This window comes from Alosa alosa, chromosome 3 (assembly GCF_017589495.1).
Source record: "Alosa alosa isolate M-15738 ecotype Scorff River chromosome 3, AALO_Geno_1.1, whole genome shotgun sequence".
In the NCBI taxonomy this organism is placed as follows: domain Eukaryota; kingdom Metazoa; phylum Chordata; class Actinopteri; order Clupeiformes; family Clupeidae; genus Alosa; species Alosa alosa.
Genome location: NC_063191.1, coordinates 17,640,681 through 17,652,817, shown reverse-complemented (window position 1 = coordinate 17,652,817; position 12,137 = coordinate 17,640,681). Strand labels below are relative to the sequence as shown.

The following is a 12,137-nucleotide window of genomic DNA, read 5'->3' as shown; positions in this document are numbered from 1 at the left end:
GGGGGTGAGTGGGGGGTATGAGAAAGAGAATGTGTGTGTGTGTGTGTGTGTGTGTGTCTGAGAGAGTTGCAGTGTGTGTTTATGTGTGTCTTATTTATGAATCTGGCATTCACGCAGGGCAGGCGTGTGTGTGTGTGTGTGTGTGTGTGCGTTTGCGTGTGCGTGTGTGTGTGTGTGTGTGTGTGTGTGTGTGTGTGTGTGTGTGTGTGTTATGCATTCAACTGTGTATGTGTGCCTGTGTATGTAAGTGTGTATCTGTGTGTATCCGTGTATGTGTGTGTGTATGTTTGCATGTGTGTGTGTGTGTGTGTGTTCTGTGTATGTGTGTGCTGCCGCGTTTGTGTACAGGGTATGTGTTTTTCCGGCTTAGAGCACAAACATTAGAGAGCCGCGAGTGTGCGATTTGCTCCGTGCTCAGGTTGGCTTCCCAGAGAGACAAAGACGAATGACGGGCGCCTCCCTCGACATGCTGCTGTACATCTTTTAATCATAATGACCAAACAATGAACAACACTGCAGCCAGTGGTGGAGCAGCAGGCTCAGCGTGAGGAAACAGGGCACACACTCCTCCTCCGTCGCCTCGTCTCGCCTCGTCCCCAGCAATGACTAATGCACAAGGGGTCATGGTGTAAAACTGCTGCCCTCTGGTCAGCACTGTGACACTTAATTGTTTGTCTTGTCATGTGTCACTTCCTTGAAATATCATATCTAACCTCTGTCAGCCATTTTTAGATTTTAATCCCTCGCCTGACAGCAAGATCAGACTCTGTGCTCTGATCAAGATGTGTCAGATTACTTTTTTTTAAAGGCTGGCTGCCATAAGGGTGAAGAGACATTAGAGCTGTCTTAAGTTCTGAAACCTACCAGTGCCATGAATTATTTTATGTTGTAAGTAATGGTTTTCATTTATTCAGTGATACGATTTGGTTTTAATGATGTTGAAATACTCTGAGTCAGAACAGAATAGAGATGTTGATACATTTGAAGTGTCACACATATTTGGTCATCCATGGTAGTGTACAAACTTGATAGATATATAGCTATAAAACACCATTTCTTTTGAAAATTACTCACATTATCAAGGGTTAAGCCTTTTTTTTGCTAAGGGATTTTGTTTACTGCTGAGTATAAATCTACTGTAATGAAATACACACAGGAAACTGACAGATATACAACAGAGAATGGGAAAGCCATTACAAATAAGATTATAAATAGGAAACTACATCAATCAGTGCTCAGATGCTATATTGCTTTTCCCATGACCGGCTGCAGTGGCAGGAGAGAGGGAGACAGAATATGTAGGGCCTTTGAGGTAGGAATTGTATTTTTTATTTTCATAGGAAAAACGGAATTGTGACAGCTTGGTAATATAATATAAATATAAATATAATGTAGTATATGCTGTATATCGAATGTGTGTGTGTGTGTGTGTGTCTGTGTGTGTCTTTGTATGTGTGTGTGCGCAGGAATGGATTACTGCACGGGCCTACCGGGTCCATTCCTTTGCATGGAATCAATGCCTCAAGATCAACAAATCAGGATGTAGGCTATGACTCTGATTGAATTTAGTATTGGCAGTCCCCAAAATGCACCAGAATACAGGAAATCACATCAAACAAATTAAAAATGTTCTGGGGGAGTATGATGTTCATGACATAATCACCTAACTTTAAGAGAACACATATACTTGGGTTTCGATCCAGTGAAATCCAATCCAGCTATTTAAATTTGCTTAAGGAACTTAGTTCTATGTCCAGCTCAGCACATAGGAGGAGAACCCTTGATTGAAATGGTTCACCATCAGTAGCTAATGATGTTTGGAGGCTTCATTATTTGACATGACAATGTATTGAATAATTATGAACTTACAACCGTGAAATGTATAGTTCATGCATGTCCATGTAGCGTGCTTGCATCCAAGCAACATAGACTAGAGCGCTAATCTGCAGCATATTTGGCTTCAGCGGAGGGCCTGGTTAGTAAATGACAGCCATTTGCATGCTAGGCTCAGCGTCTCCCAGCCAGCTGTAAGGATGACTGCGTGAACACTAGCCTGTAGTCAAACATCTGGAGCTCTACAGGACAGCGAGAAAGTTGGGTCCTCCCCAAGCAGGCAGACAGATGGCTGGCGCAGGCAAGCGTACCAGCCGCGCTGCAGCCTGACTAGACAGCATTATTAGGCTCATTGATGGGGATGTTTGCCGTGTTGCTGCATGTGTCGCCTTGAATGTTGAATTCCAGAATTTAACAGATCGATGAAATTCAGCAAGCTGGCTCAAATGAGGAGTGCAGTGTGGTGCTCTGAGCTGAGGATACTATAATGGAGTGTTATGGAACAGAATTATTCTGACAGATAGACCCTAATTATAGAATACTGCTATGACATCTAAAAGGAAAAGGTTTGCTATTCACTTTTCATAGCACTACATTTGTTTGTCACAAACTGTTTTCACTTAAGATACCTACCTCAGTCTTATACACACACATACAAACAAATGAACAAAAAAACAAACAAACAAACACACACACACACACACACACACACAGTACAAGTACATTTACATTGACATGATTGTATTCATTTGGCAGATGTGTTTATCCAAAGTGACTTACAGTAATATAATTTAAGCTATTAACATTTAAGCCACACACACACACACACACAAATACACACACATATATATGCATGTTCACACTTGCATATATATGTTTCATAGCAAAAGAACCTGCAAAGGTTAATATGGAAGCATTGTTCAGTCTGATGTTTTCTGGCTAATGTTTCCCTCCCAAACACAGACAGATACAAGCACACACACACATGCATGTTCACACTAACATACAGTCACACTGTATATTCACAACAAAAATACCTCTATAAATGACCTGCATGTGTTTATGGAAGCATCGATCAGTCTGATATTTTTTGGCTAATGTTGCCCTCTCTGGGTCGGTCGGGCAGGTGGGCGCATCTGTTGCCAGACTTACACTTGCCCGCCTCCCACGGTAACCTCCCCTCCCTCTCTGCCTCAGTGGCTTCTCTAAGTGCCGCGCTTTATTGAGTGCATTCAGCCTGTCACTTCCCATGCTGGAAGAATAACTCAAACACAACACATAATAATACAGGAAAAGTAGGATAAAATAATCTTGTCAAGACACTAAAAGTGATGGCTAGGAGCTGCAGTGCACAATCAATACCCTAATTCCACAATTTATACTCGTAGCAATTGAAGAGGAAGGAAGCCCCTGATATGGTATTTCTTGGCTCACTAGCCAACTTTGACCTTCCCTGTGTGGGATTAGCGTGTTGTTCTGCTTTAAGGAATCACCTATAAGAATTTAGAGTTGATGTCTGACATTTAAGTTCAGGCCCAAAAACCTAAACTGATTAATTCCGCCAAGCAGTGTGCCAGCTCTCGAGCCGCCACCGCACTATCTTTACGACCACAAATCCCTGACACTCAGCTGACGGAGTGAGACATAAAAAGCTGTGCAGTGATTCTCTCCCACTTATTCCCTCCCTTCCTTTTCATTCACAGCCTATTCCCCGTCTTCAGCCCTCTTTTATGGTGGTTAAGGGGGGCTTCACCCTCCCTGGGGCGTCACATATATTTCAGATGAAATGAGCTCTCATTAACAATGCTTAACATGTCGGCCACACAGGCAGCCAATCACAGGTTATTTCCTTTCAAAATTAACCTGGGTCTGCTTTTAATCAAATTGGCTAATTTTGATGGATTTTTTTCCCTTGATATGAGATGTCTTTTATTTTAGGCTCTAACTCTCAGTCCTTGGCATGATCACTTTTCTGTTGTCCTTATAATGACATAGAGGAAATGAATTGGCAACTAGTCAAGACCCCAGGATGCTGTATGAAAGAACAACGTTAATTTCCCTATTACCCTGAGATGTTAATAATGTTGTGATGATTTCTGTAATCATAACTGTAACAGTTGATTTTTCACTAAATTAATATGTACATCAAATGAATAAATAATAAAAAGAAGGCTCCCATTAAAGACTAAATGCTGATAATATGTTGTGCAAAAAATGTCTTTATTTGGTGAAATGTTGGTAGTTTAAATACTGTAGGAGGATGATATGTTTCTGGGTAGAGTTCCCTCTCTCCCCCTCAGACTTTACACATATCTCTGTAACCCTGCACTGCCATGTTTTTTAATAACTGAGACATAATGTCAATCCCAGACAGCCTCACTAGACCCTGACAAGTGGAATCCCTGCCAGGCCCCCGGACTTTAATATGTCCACAGACAAGCAGGAACACAGGCACACGATCTTTGACAGGGGTCAGGCTCAGTTATTAGGGTTTATCAGAGAGAGGGGAGAGAGCGAGGGGTTGGGGACAGAGAGGGAGGGGTGGGGTGGGGGTGTGATTGCCAGGAGACAAATAAATAAACAAGTGTAATTTCCTGGGTAGAGATAACGTGACATAGCCACGTCTCAAGACTTTTGGTAAAAAAGAGGGAAATAGGGAAAAACTCAGCTTTTGTTGAACAAGATAGGCTTGGTTTGGGCACATAGTTGTATGTTTAAATGCTTTACCAGTTTGTAGGACTGTCCATTTTTTCCACCACGACATAAATAGAAGTTTCTGTCAAAAATAGCAGTAACTGTCTGTTGCCTTTAAACAGCTTCCAATCAGTGTCTCCAAAATGACTTACACAAGGAGAAATTTGCCTCATGCCTTTCATTAAACTCACAGCCCAGTTCTTAACGTTCACCTTTGCCGTTAACATTGATATGTGAACTATGGGGTGGCGCAGCAACCTTCTAAAGCCACAAGATTTCAAACAATGTGCCTTGTCATGTTTAAGGAGGACCGGGACATTTTCAAAATCTTGACCAAAACCAAGTGACACCCAGATTTGTAAAAGTGTTCAGCCTATCCCAGAGGACCCATGCAGCCATCAGCGTGTGTGTGCGTGCGTGTGTGTGGGGTGACAGCTGAGAGGAGGCGTCCATAGGTAACAAAGTCAGGGCCTGGGCGCCAGCCTGACAAACACCAGCAGTAGCAGCAGCACGGAGCCAATTGTCCATTTCAATCCCCACCAATTAAGCCTGGCAATTATAAAATCATATAGACAATGGGCAGCCCTCCTCTGGCTGCCCTCACCACTCACTGGGCATTTCCCACTGTGCGGAAGCAACGTATAGATGGACCCCTGCCACGTGCTTAAGGACAGCGGGATGAGGAGAGTCATAATGATCACTAAATGTCTGTGCTGGTCAATTACGGCGGGAGAGTGGTGAGGAGGGGCTCTGACCTTTGCTTAGCTGACCTTCTTGCTGGCCCCTGAGCCGGGTGCGCACACACTAAAAAGCAGGTCGGTGCCAGCACAAACACGCTAATTGACAAAAGAAAATGGCGAGGTGATGTTTCGTTCCATGCTCTCGTTTGAGCGGTGAGTCATGAACCATGGCACATGATTCACAATTGTCTCTCCGTGTCAGATGCTTGAGGGGGCTAATGTAACAGTCACATACATAGCTTCATGCTAATTTAAAATATATGCCAACAATGTCCTTCTGATCATTGTAAGCAGTGAATCAAGTCTTCCTGTCCCATCCCTTTGGGAGAGATGTGAAATATTTTCTCAAAATGCTCATTTTAATGAGGCTAAATTCAAATTCAAAGGTTAAAAATACACATCTGATCACATTTTGTGATATTACTAAATATACTGACTATACAGATGTTACATTCTGTCTAGCAGATGAGAACTACTGGGTCTATTAAAATGAATAACAAACATTTTTACTTTAAATACCTCAAAACATCCCAGTTGGAGACATCACCACATTGTTTTTTAAACACATGCCCAACCATATTCCCAGGCGACAGCATTCTACCTCACTAGAAATACTGAAGGTGCAATCCTCAGTTAATATCCAGAATTCACACAATATACAGCCATTAAAACTGATCTGATTGTAATGTACAGCCAAGTTCTCCTCTTACAAATGACTTGATTGGAGCTGTCAGAGCTTGGCTGTGGTGGTTAACATTGCCATTTAACTCAGACCAAATTATGTAACAGTAGAATGGAATGATGTGTTGGCTCTAAACAGTTGAAATTTTGACACACAGATTGTTTCCTCCAGGCATTCTTGATACTGGCTAGATTAGACATACATGTCTTGCAATCAGTTGCATGATATTAGAATATAGCTGAAGAAGTCAGAATCGAGTGCATACAGTTTGTAGCTGTTTAAGGTGACATTTTTGGGCCTATTTCCAAACAAGTAACTCAATTAAAATACATCAATGTGGGTTGTTTTTGCACTTCTTCTAGCTTTTTTTTTTTTTTAAAAAAACCCACCATATTGTAGATGTACAAATTACAGATGGTTTTGAATAACATTGCTTTTTTTACTATTATATGATTATCTCCACTTTACCAAAAAGACATAAACTTAATTTATAAAATTGACAGAACAGTTGACAATAACAGCGATGATTTAAAAAATGCCTGTCTAAAGTGAACAAAACAACAAGCCACAAGTTGTATGGAAATCCCAAGCAGACATGTCTGTTGTTTACACATAGAAGTTCAACCTCTATCAACCTCTTTTTTTGTAGTTCCCTTTTTCCTTGTTTGAGTGTTGAATCAGTGATAAAGCATTTGTTTGGTGCCATAATAATTTATAGTGTTCTTTGTGAGCTGATAAGATGAAATATTACACGATTAAATGAGTGAACACAGGAGAAGTATACATATGCTCGACATTTGCACTCTTAATTATACAGATTAAAATACTTTAGTCAAAGGAATAGCTGAGAAATCACCTGCACAGGTGGTTTGACATTTTGTGAGCACAACATATTTGGATAGTGATTCAAGAGAACCTTTTAGATCGTACTCTGACATGGTGACATCATTGTAACATTCTCTGCTTTAATTAGAACCAAAAACTGCAGGATGAACAAATCTACATCTGGATTAAAAAAAAAAAAGATTTATCATCTTTTTGAATGATACCGCCGTCATTGCGTTTGTGATAAACTTTGGGAACTCCACAGAGATGTCCAGACGTGGATGAGACAGATTTTCAGGGAGACGACCGGCCAGACGCATGGGGAGGGGTGGGAGTCCCTAAACCCCCTCCAGGGTCTTCTGAAGATAAATATTGATTGTGGACGGTTTTAATTACTTTCTTAAATTGAGCAATTTTGGTATTCCCACATGACCACCGTGGAGGGAAAAAATCCATGTAGGATTCCACAACCATCTCAAAGCAAGAGAGTTGGACATGGAGCACCATAAATCATGTGGGATACATAATTCATTGCAAGTGTGTGAAAAGGACAAGATGAGATGCTCTGGATCATTGCAAATAACATGTCCCAAGGTCTTCTCCTTTGTCTTAACACTTGTCTCTGTGGTAGAGGAGCTCCCTCTCTCCCTCCCTCTCTCTCTCTCTCTCTCTCTCTCTCCTCCCTCTCTCTCTCTCTCTCTCTCTCTCTCTCTCTCTCTCTCTCTCTCTCTCTCTCTCTCTCTCTCTCTCTCTCTCTCTCTCTCTCTCTCTCTCCTCTCTCTCTCTCTCTCTCTCTCTCTCTCTCTCTCTCCCTCTCTCTCTCTCTCTCTCTCTCTCTCTCTCTCTCTCTCTCTCTCTCTCTCTCTCTCATGCATTATCCACATATACTGCTGAAATGTACACAACTTCCCCCAGAGTTTGAGTTTTAGCACTGTTAAGTCGTTGGCAAATATCCAAAAGTATAACGTTGTTTGAAGTGCAGTTGAACAAGACAGTGTTCTGTATTCTCTGTGAATGTCCTCCACGGACGAGCTGCTCTATATGTGGACTGAATTTCATTTATCATTACAGCATATACATAAGGAATTTATATGTATGTGTCCTAAAAATACATTGTGATAAGCCTTTTTTCTTTATGGAGTGATATTTGGTGAAAATCTTCCCCATACACCCGATGGCTGGACGGTTGTGTGTGTGTGTGTGATGATGTTGCTGTTCATCCTGCTAGTTCTGCTCTGCATTCATCTCCCTTGTATTTTTTGCAGCCACCACTGAAGGCTCATCTAGGCAGTGCCCACTAGTGCCTCCAGACTGTCCTGCAGCCCCTCGTGTGTGGAGGAGCAGTGGAGCCGCGGTAGCGTCCTCCCTCCCTCCCTCCCTCTAACACTGATCCTGGCTTCGCCTGTCCCATGAGAGACAGCTGTCCATATGGGTCCGGGAGATTGGCCGGCGGAATGGCACCATTTGAAGTTTGGCAACGAGGAGCGATGCGGTGGAATTATGAAGACCCCGCCGCTGACCTGCTCAGGGAAGCATAGTGAGAGGATTTTTACACTCCATTCATCACAGATGCCACAAACAACAACAGCGGCCACGCAGACTCCCCCATCTGTATTCTGCATTAAAGAGAGCAGGGCTGGAGAGAGACAGAGAGAGAGAGAGAGAGAGAAAGAAAGACAGAGAGAAGACTGGCCAGGGCACTGACCTTAATCTTAAAGGAGAAAGCGAGAGAGAAGACTCTCATCGCTGGAGTCGGGGTGAACCTGGTCAGCTGCACCACACTGGCCTCTGGTGAACCAATACCTCCACAAGTCTCCTACGGAATGCATACAGAGTGGAGCATTAAATGTAGATGCAGTTAGAGAGGCAGACAAATGGCATGGCAGCCAGGCCGGTTCCTAATTACACTGGGGTCTCAAATATGGCATTATGGTTGAGAGCATCTCTACTTTACCCCACTTTCACAACTCTTTTCTATTTATTTTTTACTTGTACCTGCACTGAATACTACTTGAATATAAGTAAATCTAAGAAACTGCATAATTTGTCTCTGTTTTTTTTTTTTTCAGTTTTGAAAGTGATGACACATAGCAGCTTTGACATTTTGTGTCCATAAATATACATTAAATATATGTATTCATATGATTATATGTATGTATATACATTATAAAATAGTCTAAGCAGTCAAATGTAAAATGAAATGCAAATAGAAAATGTCCTCCTCTACGTAGGAGCCTGTTATCACTACCTTTCATTACAGTATTTTGCATTTGCTCAGATGTTTTGCTTGTTTGTGCAGCCTGTTTTGTGGTCAGTTGTATTGCGATGCTGTCGGAGGGTGATGGACATTTCTAAATCAATACCAGCTCAAACACCTCGACTACTTTGCATACTCTTTTGCGGATGCCATGTTTTTGATGCTTAAACTAACCAGCGTGAGACACACTGATAATTTCACTCTTAAACTCCAAAATTAAATAAGCCCCCCAGCTCTTCATTTGGACCAGACCACCAAGCACTACTTAAAACAGACAGGCCCTTATGGGGGGGCGGGGTGGGGTTGGTGGGGAGCTGCTGTCTGGATGCTATGGGATGATGGCAGGCGGGATAGGAGGCTTCAGCTCCTACTTTCATCCTGGACCTGTTCTTGACCCGGCGAGCCGCCGGTAATCGGCCCTGCGGAGGCTAATCATTTCCCCGCATGCCGGCTCTGATAAATTCTAGCACCTTCTTCTGTGGGGAAGAGAAAGGGGGTGCTACCGCTGCCTGTCTGTCTGCCTCCCTGCCTGCCTGCGTGTGTGCATGCGTGCGTGCCTCCTGGTCGGTTATCACGGCCCGTGCCGCCTCCTCCACGGCTCAAAGTGTCCATCAGTGGGCCTCTCACTCGCCCCTTTCATCTGGCTGAGTGTATAAGCCGGGGGAGAGAGGGAGAGAGACGCAGCCTGCCAGACCTCTATCTCTGCAGTTCTGATCCCGTGAATTCGATTTAGTCACTTTGAATGTTACAACAAGATGTGTTCTTTTTCATCCCCCTCCCTGTCTCCCTTTTTTTCAGCTGTTAATACCTGCCGCATTAAATTGGCTCGATTGGCGGCTGTATTGTATTTATGGGCCAGGCCTCTGAGTTGTGATAAGGCTGGCGGTGGGATGTGATTGTGCACAGTGCTGCAGTTCCGCTTCACGTCATTTCGGAGGGGCTTCTGGAAAGTTCTCTGAGGTTGAACTCACTGTGTTCCTCATAAAGCCCTGTTAAATGGCCATTTCATGTTCCATGAGAGGAAATCTGTGTGTTTGGCCGGGTTACAATTTTTCATGGTTTTCTCTGTTTTTTTATAGAATTTATACAGCCTGCAGAGAATGACAGTTAATAGGGTAGAGATTGTGGTGGCTTTATTGGATATTTGCAGGTGTAAACTTGCCTCCTGTAATAGCCGCTCCACTGGTAAAGGGATTATGCACCTGCCTCTTGTTGTGAGCACAGGAGGTCTTGGCTAAACCGGCAAAAATTATGTAATGCTTTTTTTCCCCCCCAAAAAAGAAAGTTTTATACTTTTTATACTATGCTGAATGCTTTACAGTGATATTTTTTTGTTCGACTTGTTTTAGGGAGTCTATTTATTTATTTATTTGGTAAGATTTTATGTGATTAATTGCACTAATTGTGTTGTGAAGTTAATGATGGCAAAAACAATCGACAACACTTTGCTATAAAGGAAGATATACTGTACATGCTTTGATAAAGGTTCTCATTGTTGTATAGATACAATTGTCTGCGAAATAAAAGGCTTTCTTATACTGTATATTGATAACTATAAACCATTGTTTCTGTTTTTTTTTTTTTTGTTTTGAAGAGATTGATAAATGGTACAAATATTTTACTTTGAAAAGGTTATCTTTTGCCTTTACATACTGTCTTTTTTGCACCTGAATTCTAAATCTAATATATAACATTATCCTGTGTAATGTGCTCTACACAATTCATCTGACTTTCAAAATGCTATATACACACCACAAATTAAAAGAAAACATCCTTGTGAAGGCAACAGACATTTGAGTGGTATACCTCACAGAGTCAAAAATCAATGGGTGCTGAATGTGAATATGTCCTCCTGCTTTGATCCACAGCCATGCTGAGATATTCTTTTGTGGCCGTCTGTGTGACATCAACTTGTTACTGGCAGCTGCAAAATAGACAGGCTTCAATCGTAGGGGGCAGAGCATCACAAGGGCCAGAGCTAACAGCTGTTAACTACACAACCTGCAGGCTACGAACTGCGGCTCTGTCCATTGTCAGTTAAATATTCCTGGAGGAATTTGCTACAACATGGCCATACATAACAGGCGATGGCCCTTCACACCGATATTGCTCTCAAATTGGCAGCAGGAGAGCAAGGGACATGAGAGATGCTTGAATGTTGTAACCTATCCCTCTTGGCCTCCTGGGAGCTACTTGGCCAGCTTTCATCCACATAATTATAATAAATTTGACATTTCATAGATAATATTGATTTCTTTATTTTAGCATTTCACCATAGGTGACAGTCTAGCGTCAAGAATGAAATTTCTATTGATCCTCTGCACATTAATCCCTCATGTGTATGTGATCATTTTTATAAGACCTTTTACTGCTCATAAATCAATATTTCATATTTCCAGCCACGCCAGAGGAGATGTCATATTTGTAAACTGTGTCTTGACACCAGCAATTCCTTTCTTGTTCAGCTGCAACTGTGCAAGACCAGTCAATTTTTGGGGTGTTGTTGCAGGAGCAAAAATTGCTACAACTGGGTATGGGAGAGGAAACGGAGAATCTATAGCATAATGCCTTACTGGTCTGGACATTAATGATGAAATAGAATTTTAGAGGAAATTAGCCATGTCTGTGGTGGGTTGGTAGCTGATAAATAATGAAAATGAATTGGCTAACCAGTCAAATTGATTGTCTCCCCCTCTCCCCCCCCGTTTCAAGTATTGACCATACAGCTAATTTGGCTGTTAAGTTCTTTGCTTAGGTCTTTGTTGCCTCAAAAATGTACTGTACATTTGACCTTGACCCTGTGGTCGATTAAACAGCTCCCTGTGGCTCTTCCTCTGCATTGTTGATGTTAATGGTTTATAATGTCACATTTTCCTTCCATGAATTTATTAATATCTTTCACTTTACTGATGTATTGGATTGTGTTTTAATTGACACAGGCATTTAGTTATCTGTAGAATAAAATATAACACCTAAAATGTTGAGCTATATTATAGACTGTGGGAAATTGTGTTTTTTTTTTTATTTAGTATTTAACAGAAAATAATAACCACTGATTATGACCGTTGTAGTTGTTCTAACGTATCTGTTTCATTGTGGCAAACCG

At 41.9% G+C, this 12,137-nt stretch overlaps 1 pseudogene; it reads left to right on the top strand.

Moving 5' to 3' along the window:
- The window catches only part of LOC125291623, a 101,123-nt pseudogene that overhangs the window by 84,804 nt on the left and 4,182 nt on the right, over positions 1 to 12,137 (top strand).